The sequence below is a fragment of the Hemicordylus capensis genome, chromosome 2, assembly GCF_027244095.1.
Source record: "Hemicordylus capensis ecotype Gifberg chromosome 2, rHemCap1.1.pri, whole genome shotgun sequence".
Classification (NCBI taxonomy): domain Eukaryota; kingdom Metazoa; phylum Chordata; class Lepidosauria; order Squamata; family Cordylidae; genus Hemicordylus; species Hemicordylus capensis.
The window spans coordinates 147,673,483-147,684,138 of record NC_069658.1 but is presented as its reverse complement, the minus strand read 5'-3'; positions in this window follow the sequence as shown (position 1 = coordinate 147,684,138).

Sequence of the window (10,656 nt, the reverse complement as noted above, 5' to 3'; positions counted from 1 at the left end):
ATAGTACAGTACCTTGCGATTATTGATTTGTTTTAAACTGAGCAGATCCCTTTGCAATCTGCATGTTTCCTGTAGGTTGCTGTTATTTCCATTTTAAAGAAGGGAGACTGGGGCAGAGAGATTTACACAGAATAGAGCCCATGGAGATCTGCCCTAACAGAGTCCCTTGGGTCCGGTGAGATGATGATGAAAACCGTATAATTAACAATGATCTTTATATACTCTAGAATATTATTGTAATCTCCAAATTAATACATCGTCTGCTGCTTCCTTGAGTTGCTCTTCCTTTTGGGGGAAAAACCAAGATAACCAGTGTAAAATAAATAAATATATATAGCTTGCTGCTTGTTATAGAAACATCCTGTAGGCGATACTGGGCTTTATCTGGACAAAGCAAAGCATTTTTAAAGCTACAGTTCTATCCTGCTTTGTAATCGGTTTTGTTGTTGTTGTTGCTTCTTATTTATTTTATTTATTCACTCTTATGTTTATATCTCGCTTTTCTTCCAGAGCTACTCTTGTAACACTACACCCTAATACACCTCAGAAAACTAGCATATTGTGGATGGCTAGGCAAGACTCCTCCCTGACATGCTTGGTAACTGGTTGAAGGACAGAAAACAGAGGGTAGGAATAAACAAACCATTTTCACCATGGGGGGAAGTAAGAAGTAGGGTCCCCCGGGGATCTGTACTGGGACCAGTGCTCTTTAACTTGTTCGTAAATTTGAGGTAACCAGCAAAGTGGCCAAATTTGCAGATGACACTAAACTATTTAGGGTAGTGAAATCCAAAACAGATTGTGAGGAGCTCCCAAAGGATCTCTCCAAACTGGATGAGTGGGTGACAAAATGGCAATTGTCAGCAAGTTGAAAGTGATGCATATTGGGCCCCCAAACCCCAGCACTGTTCCCTCTAAGGTGTGCGCATGTGCACACACTCACAAGTTTTTTGATGTCTGCTCAGTTAATTTTAGATCCCGCTCGGGTTGAATTAGGAAGGCCCCATTCTGAATGCATGTGTGCACACACTGCCTTGATACTGCCACCCAGAACACAACACATTCTGCACACAGATGAAAAAAATTAGAACACTGAACTGAACCCCAGCTTCACATATACACTGATGGGGAATGAGCTGTCAGTGACTGACCAGGAGAGAGATCTTAGGGTTGTGGTGAACAGCTCATTGAAAGTGTCAACTCAGTGTGCAGCAGCTGTGAAAAAGCAAATTCCATGCTAGGGATAATTCAGAAGGGGCTTGAAAATAAAAATGCTAATATTATAATGCCCTTATACATATTTCTGGTGTGGCCATATTTGGAGCATACATCAGCATCCACACTGTCAGATAACTTATTAGAATATGACTCTTCATCGATCAAAGTTCAAGTTCCCTCCCTGGCTTCTCCAAGATAGGGCTGAGAGAGATTCCTGCCTGCATCCTTGGAGAAGCCGCTGCCAGTCTGTGAAGACAATAATGAGCTAGATAGACCAATGGTCTGACTCAGTATATGGCAGCTTCCTATGTGTTCCTATGTTCCTAAAGCACAAACTAGATGGAAATAATAGAATATATATTTTATAATATATAATTTCCTCTGATAACTGAGCAAATAGGCCCCTTTCAAAGTGGTGATTCCCTTTATTTTAGGCAGGGAAAGAGCAACTGACTTTAGTTAACCCCAGCATAGCATCCTCCCAGTGACTGTTGCTGGTGTCAACCTTGCTTTTATTTTTAGGTTGTGAGTCCTCTGGGCAGGGGACCATCTCATTATTCTTTTTCTATGTAAACTGCTTTGAGAATGCTTTTGTTAAAAAGTGGTGGTATAATAAATAATAATTAATAATTTGATTAGTAATAATGTCTTGTAACTTAGTGCTGTATAAGTGGTACACTACACACTCACTAGTTCCTAACATTGTCTCATTCTAGAATGACCAAGATACAGACCCAGGTTAGCGCTATGAATGTAGGAACAAACTTGGTTCTCAGTCGCTGAATCCCAGTGAGCAGGGCTTGTTGGGTGCTACATCTGCCCTCGAACTCTGGATGGCTTGGCCCAAGCCAACTCTGGATGGTTTTGCCCACCATCCCATGAAATTGATTGCCAGGAAATCTAGGACCAGCAAACGGAAGTACTTTTCACACAACGCATAATCCACTTGTGGAATTCTCTGCCATGAGATGTGGTGACAGCCAACAACCTGGATGGCTTTAAGAGGGGTTTGGATAACCATGGAGGAGAGGTCTATTGACAGCTACTAGTTGGAGGGCTGTAGGCCACCTCCAGCCTCGGGGGCGGGGTGCCTCTGGGTACCAGTTGCGGGGGAGTAACAGCAGGAGAGAAGGCACGCCCTCAACTCCTGCCTGTGGCTTCCAGCAGCATCTGGTGGGCCACTGTGCGAAACGGGATGCTGGACTAGATGGGCCTTGGGCAGGGCTGTTCTTATGTTCACTACTGAATGAGATACCAGAAAAGTGTGTAATGTGTCTCTTAATTGCAGAGTGCATGGAGAGGCAGAGATCACTCATCCAGGGATCCTCGCAATAAATGGGCCTTCTCACTTCCCTTGCCTGACAGTAATAATAATAATTAATAAATAAATAAATGATATATAGTGACATTGTAGAGATCTCTGCTATAATTTTGACTTCTTAAAAAGCCAGTGGACCCAATTATAACTGAGATCTCTACAATGCCAGTATTTATTATTTATAATGCACTGGTTATCATCTCTGTTATATCCCAATGAAATAATTGGTTAGCTGATTTGCATATGGTTATTTAAACAAGGTCATTTCCCAGATGCTTACCACCCACTGGTTCTCTTCTAATAATAGTTCATGTTAATTCAAATCCATTTTCACGCATGCACATATTAGCGGAAGGGTGGGGGAGAGAACACCACCTTTTATCTTTCTAACCTCCCTTAGTACTGCTTCATATGTTACAAAAACTCTATGCAGGAATCACCACTGTGTGTGCAAACTGCATCTAAATCAACATGTGGTTAATAAGACGTACATATATTTAAAAAGTGCTATAAAAAGTATAGCAGCCAGTTTCGCAGCACATGTACACAGAGTTTACACTGAATATCCTGAACAGAAATGACACATTTAAGATTTTCTTCTTATAGAAAGTGCCCTTTTTTGTGAGTAATTAAAGATTGTTTTAAAAAATGTAATTAAAGATTGTTAAAAAGCAGCGAGTCAGTTTTATGGTCTTAATTTTGTACGTGCACTAGATTGAATACAATTTTTGATTAACTTGGAAAATTATTGAGCTTTTCCAAATTAGTTAATATTGATACGGCATTTTAAAAAAAACCCAGGATAATCTATTTTCATCTGAGATCACCACTTACCTCTGGGTCTGGTTACTACCATATTTTTGCGAATATAACCTGCACAATGAGTATAACCTATGTACAAATATAACCCTCAGCTGAACCTCGATTATGTAAACAAACTCTTATATTACCCACACCCTTTGCATTTGCTTTGTATTATCCACTCCTAAAAAAGATGCCTTAAGTGGTGCAGCGGGGAAATGCTTGACTAACAAGCAGAAGGTTGCCAGCTCAAATCCCCACTGGTACTATAGTGGACAGCAGTGATATAGAAAGATTCTGAAAGGCACCATCTCACACTGTGCAGGAGGAGGCAATAGTAAACCCATCCTGTATTCTACCAAAGAAAACCACAGGGCTCTGTGGGTGCCAGGAGTTGAAATCGACTTGACAGCACATTTTACCGTAAGACCAGATCTCCTTCCAATAGGTCTTGGAAGAATTTAGTGCTGGCTCTGCACATGATTCTGTTGAGGCTGCCGGTGATTCTAGTGGAGAACTGGAACAGCAAACTCGCCAGGCAGTAGACATGATCACTCCTAAACATCCTCTTTGATCCACTTCAAAATTGACCCCTTGGTATATGGAAGAACTACGAGACTTGAAGTGGCAAGGTAGACAACTGGAGCGCAAGTGGAGAAAGACTCAACTTGAAACCAACAGATAACAACACAAATCACATTTGAAGACCTATGCTCAGGCAATACATGTGGCAAAGAAGCAATTATTTTCTCCTCATTGCATCCACAAGGTCACATCCAGCTGAGTTGTTTAGAGTTGTGAGAAGGCTAGTACATGCCCTGCCTCCTTGAATCAGAATTTGGAACCATCAATTACCTGTTGTGATGTTTTTAATGAGTTCTTTGTGGATAAAATCCTGTTTTCAGGCCAGCTTAGACTTAGAGCCATCAATTATTGCAGAGTCTGATGCAGAGGTGCCCAGCAATGGCTCTTATGTGGTTAGGCTGGATCAGTTTCAGTTTGTGACTCCTGACAATGTGGTTACGCGCTTGGAACAGTGCAGCCTACCACCTGTTCTCTTGATTCTTGTCTGACAGGGCTTATACTATCAGGCAGGAGGGTTTTTGTAGAAGCCCTGGTAGATATTACAAATGCTTCTGTGAAGGAGGGTAGGATGCCTTCCTGTCTTAAGGAGGCAATCATTAGACATCTTCTGAAGACGCCTGTATTGGATCCCTCAGAGCTAAGCAACTATATATAGGCCTGTCTTTCTGGGTGGCTGCTGCAAGGCATCTCACAATGGGTTATCCTCGTCACGTGCTCCTGGGCAGGACTATGCAAATTAGTTTGAAAGCGAGTCCTATATAGCACCGACGGGGATAACCCCGCCCAGTTCTTCTAGTCCTGCGTTTGCTCCTGGCAGGCTGCACCTCGTCGCTTCTTCTCTGGCCTGTACTTCTCCTCCTCTCCTTTATTCCCTCTCAGTTTGTTTTTCCCTCTGTCTCCTGTATCTGTTTAAAAAAAAAGAAAAAAAGAATTTAGTTACCGTTAGTTGCCAGTCCCGTTGTTGTGTCCCCCCCCCTCCCACCCTCCCCTCCCCGGTTAGCCTTGTATGGAGCACAGCATTAGGGGAGATAGACTGGGGAGCAGAGTACTTAATGTACTAGTGCCTGCTGGACGCCCTTCGGAACGCTTTCCCAGGCACTCGAGGAAACCCGGAGACCCGCCGCCTATTCCGCCACCTCCGGTACCCTCTGGCTCCATATTCCTCCCTGCCCCGGTCTCGGCGAACTTTGTTCGATCCGAGCAGGCAGTTGGAGAGGCCCTGCGGTCGATCGCCCCTTCGGGAGGCGAGTCCTCAGGAGCTACGGCAGGCGCAGAGGGCGAGTCAGGCGCAAGGGCCGAGGATCGACCGACCCGTTTAACTCGCAGCTCGGCAGCGAGAAGTGGCGCGCCCCTCGCAGCACCCCTCCTTCGAGAGCCAAGCGAACGTCTTAGAACAGGGAGGGTAAAGCGGCTCCCCGCTCCTCCCTCTTCGCAAGCGGAATTTTGCGCCCTCTCCGATCAACCCAACATGGCGGCCCCGTCGGCAGACCAGCAAGACGTTCAAAATGGCGCCGATCAGGAAAGGGCGGGAAGCGCGATCGCCTCCTCTGCCGCCACCACATCGAGTTTGGTGAGACCTGCGCAATCGGAAGGGGGGGAGGGCTCTCCGTCTGAGAATGTTCCCATTCCCAGTCAGATACCCCAGGAATGGCAACTTTGGTTCAAGAACACCCTTAAGGAGTCTCTTGGCCACCTTAAATCTACTAAAAAGCGCAAACATTCCAAGAGACGTAGACTCCCTTCTACCTCCCCTTCTGAGCAAACCTCCGATTCTTCCTCCCCCTCCCCCCCTAGGAAGGCCAAATCAAAGAAAAAGCATTCGAAAAAATCTAAAAAGCCTCATAAGTCCTCCAAGACTATTTCTGTCCACTCCTCAGAGATATCTGCAGAGGACTCCGCTGACCCCTCCGCCACAGTCATCCGGCCTGTGAGGGATAGGGGGCATTCTGCACCATCCCTTCCCATGGAGGAGGACGCAGATGAACACCCGGGAGGCCATGAGGGGGAGGGACGGGACTCAGACCGGGATCATGAGCCCAGCAGGGAGGAGGGTGATTGGTCTGGGGAGGAGGACATAGAGCAGTCTCAAGCGTCCCAACGCTTATTCACCCCTGAGGATTTTAACCCGTTGATGACCAAGATCCTAAAGGCTATTGGTCTCCCCGCTAAACCTCCTGCAGACCCTAGCCAAAGCAGTAAAGGTGATCTAATCTTTCCTAAGGCACAACCTCGTGAGTTGCTTCTTCCTCTGCCAGCTTATTTTTCAGAGGTGATAAAAACAGAATGGGCCGCTCCGAGCATTCCCAAGAAGGCAGCTTCATCTGCAACTCGATTTTACACTTTCCAGCAGGAACCTTCCTTATTATTAAAGACACCAACCACCGATGCTCCAATTTCACAGTTGAGCAGCGGGTCCTTGGTTCCGAGAGACGGTGAAGGCTTCCTCAAGGATGCTTCGGACAAAAGAGCAGAACTCGCGTTCCGGCGCGTTCACGACAATTCCTCCCTGGCTACCCGCTCCTCCGCAGTGGCGTCTATGGCGGCAAGGGCCAGTCTATTATGGATAAACGACCTACTCGACGAAACACCTCCAGAGTCAGTCCATCTCCGTCAACAGCTGTTAAAGCTTCAACGCTCCCAAGCACTCATAGCAGATACCTCCCTGGATTCCATACGCTACTCCTCGAGGGCATCAGCTGCATCCGTAGTCGGCAGAAGACATCTGTGGCTAAAAGCATGGCAGGCGGACTCCGCTTCTAAAAATAACCTCTCCTCCCTACCTTACATAGGGGAAAAATTGTTCGGGGACGCGGCACTCGAGAACATTCTTGTCGAATCCAGGGACAAAAAGAAAACCATGCCTTCAGCACCAAGGAAGTCCGACAAACCTCCCTTCAGAAAAAATTTTCAGCCTTTTCGCTCCTTCCGCCCTTCTTTCAGGGGCAGAGACCGCGATTTTCGAGGTTCCAGGTCCTCCTGGCCCTGCCAACGTTTCACCGGCAGAAACACCGGCTTCCGCCCCCCCAGTGGGCAAGGGAAGCAACAGGGAAAACCACAATTCTGACTCAGCCCTTCCCGGTCTTGGAGGTCGCCTTTCCAACTTCCTCAAATCATGGCGCCAGAACATCGCGGACACTTGGGTACTAGACCTAATAGCATCGGGATACAGAATAGAGCTGAGCTCCTCTCCCCGCCCAAGATTTCTACCCACCCCACGCTCCAGTTGTTCTATCAAGCATTCAGAAATGGCCAACGCCATTCAGCACCTCCTCGACATCGGAGCGATAGAACCCGTCCCGCGGGGCCAGGAGGGAAGAGGAGTTTACTCCATTATATTCACAGTGCCCAAAAAAGACGGCTCACGCAGGGCCGTCCTAGACCTAAAGCACCTCAACGGCTATGTAAAACTACGGAAATTCCGTATGGAGTCTCTTCGCTCCATTTTAGAAGCTCTGCAGCACGGCGACCTCCTCACTTCAATAGACCTGAAGGAGGCATACCTCCACATCCCCATCCACATCAACAGCAGATCCCTTCTGCGATTCAAGTATTCGGGGACGGACTATCAATACAAGGCACTCCCGTTCGGCCTCTCGACGGCGCCCAGGACCTTTACCAAGGTCCTCGCCCCCATCCTGGCACTCCTTCGCCTTCACGGGGTACACATTTTCGGGTACCTCGACGATCTTCTCCTGAAATCACCCTCTGCTGCCAAAGCACAGAGGGACCTGGTAGAGACACTAACGACCCTAGAACAACACGGCTTCCTGGTCAATCAGGCCAAGAGCCATCTAACACCGACCCACAGGATATGTCACCTCGGGGTCATCATAGATACACTGGAAGACAGGATCTTTCTTCCTCAGGACAGAGTCCTCGCCATCGTATCAGAGTCTCACAGCGCACTCTCCACACGGAAATCACCGGTCCTCTCCTTGGCCCGCCTCCTGGGCCTCATGGTTTCAACCTTGGAAGCGGTCCCGTGGGCGAGACTACATCTGAGAGAACTACAATGGTTCCTCCTCCGCTTCCAACCGCACATCTCCAGGAAGCGCAACATCTTAGTCACCATGCCTCCGCGAACCAGATCCTCCCTGCGATGGTGGACTCACACCCGGAACCTTACGAAGGGACAGCGCTTCTTGGACTTTCCGAGACTCATAGTCACCACGGATGCAAGCACCAGGGGCTGGGGGGCCCACTGCCTTCAACACTCAGCCCAGGGAATCTGGGACCAAGAAGAGCGATCCCATTCTATAAACTGGCTAGAACTGAGAGCCATCCGGTTCGCCCTCCTCCACCTGCGCCATGTCGTACAGGGGAAGGACATTCTCATCAGAACCGACAACACCACGGCCAAGGCCCACGTGAACAGACAGGGGGGCACTCGCTCGCGCTCCCTATTCCAGGAATCAGTGCTGCTCCTATCGTGGGCGGAGAAACACCTCAGTTCCCTAACAGCTCACCACGTAAAAGGGGACCTGAACTCCTTAGCCGACTGGTTGAGCAGGAAAGACCTACTTCCAGGGGAGTGGTCCCTGAACCCTCTGGTCTTCGATCAATTGGCATCCAGGTGGGGGCCCCTGCAAGCAGACCTCTTTGCCACCCCCCTCAACGCGAGGCTGGAAACGTTCATTACCAGGTTCCCCTGCCGGACGGCGTGGGCGACAGACGCACTGTCCTGCGAGTGGCCACAAGGGCTCCTGTACGCCTTCCCTCCGATTCCTCTTCTCGCCAGAGTGCTGCGAAGGATACGGACACTAGAAGCGGATGTAGTGTTGGTAGCCCCATTCTGGCCACGACGCCCGTGGTTCCCAGGCCTGGTGTCCTTGGCGGTCGACAAGCCATGGCACCTTCCCACGAGACCAGACCTTCTCTTCCAAGGACCGGTTCTACATCCAGACCCAGGCTGGTTTCAACTAGCCGCCTGGAGACTGAGCGGAGCCGGCTCCTCGCACAGGGCATCTCTGAAAAGGTAGCCGAAACAATCCTGGCCTCCAGGCGAGAATCTACGAATCGCATCTATCAATATACGTGGAGGATGTTCCTTCGTTGGCTCCGCAGGGATAAAACGCCCACCAATGATGCGTCCCTGCACCATCTTCTACGGTTTCTCCAAGACGGCCTAGACAAAGGGTTGAAACCCAACACCCTTCGAAGGCAAGCGGCATCCCTCTTACCTATGTTACCGAGGTCTTCTTCTTCTTCTTCTGCCCTAAAGGACCACTCTCTACTAAAACGTTTTTTGAGGGGAGCCACCCTGCTGTCCCCTCCTGTCGTACACCGTTTCCCCTCCTGGGATTTGAACATTGTTCTGAGAGCTCTGCAACAATCGCCATTCGAACCTCTCCGGACAGTCCCTCTTCGACTTATCTCGCTAAAGTTGGCCTTCCTGGTGGCACTCACCTCAGCCAGAAGAGTTTCAGAGCTCAGGTCGCTATCAGTACATAAAGCGTACTGCGTGTTTTCTGAAGACTCCGTTCGCCTAATTCCGGATCCCTTCGTCCTACCCAAGGTCGTGTCCCACTTCCACCTATCTCAGGACGTCTTCCTTCCATCGTTCTGCCCACATCCCGTTCACCCACGGGAAAAACTGTGGCATACATTAGACGTACGCCGCTGCCTAAAACGCTACATCAAAAGGACGGCTTCCTTCCGCAGAACAGACTCTATGTTTGTTTCTTATTTACCTACATCCATGGGTGAAGCAGTTTCCTCCAGGACTATTGCCAGGTGGATCAGGGCATGTATAGTTCTGGCCTATGAAACCCTGAAGCTCCCTCCTCCTTCCAACATATGGGCACACTCCACCAGGTCCGCCGCAGCGTCTGCCGCCTTTGCCACTAATGCTTCAGTTCAGGAAATTTGCAAGGCAGCGGTGTGGAAGAGTCCCTCAACCTTTGTAAAGCACTATAGGCTAGACACCTATGCGGCCGCGCAGGCGGCATTTGGGAGAAGGGCCCTTCAGAGGGTTCTCCCCCAGGATTAGAGCAGCTGCGATTATTTCCCTCCCTGGGACCGTGTACGTCTGCTTTGGTAGGTCCCATTGTGAGATGCCTTGCAGCAGCCACCCAGAACGGAGCATTGGTTACTCACCGTGAGGGCTTCTTCTGGGTGCTGCTGTCAAGGCATCTCAGCCCGCCCTTGTGGCTTGCTGCTCTCTTCCGTGGGTGCGAATTCTCTGACGGCTGAACTGGCTTCCTACCCCTGGAACGGTACGCCTCCTTCAGCCGCTCCTTGCCTTTCCGCCTTGTACACATTTCTTTTACCTATTTAACCTTTCTCCTCTTTCCTTGGCCTAGAAGAACTGGGCGGGGTTATCCCCGTCGGTGCTATATAGGACTCGCTTTCAAACTAATTTGCATAGTCCTGCCCAGGAGCACGTGACGAGGATAACCCATTGTGAGATGCCTTGACAGCAGCACCCAGAAGAAGCCCTCACGGTGAGTAACCAATGCTCCGGTCTCCAACCTTCTGTGGTTGGACAAGGTAATTAAGAGGGTGGTGACCTCCCTGCTCCAGGCAGTCTTGGAGGAAACTGATTGTGTAGACCCATTTCAAACTGGCTTTCAGGTGGGCTGTGGGGTGGATACTCCCTGGGTTGGCCTGATGCATGATCTCCATTGGGGAAATTGACAGAGACAGTGTGACTCTGTGGACCCCTTTGGATCTCTCAGTTTCTATACTATCAACCATAGTATCCTTCTGGACCGTCTGGGGTGGCTGGAAGTGGG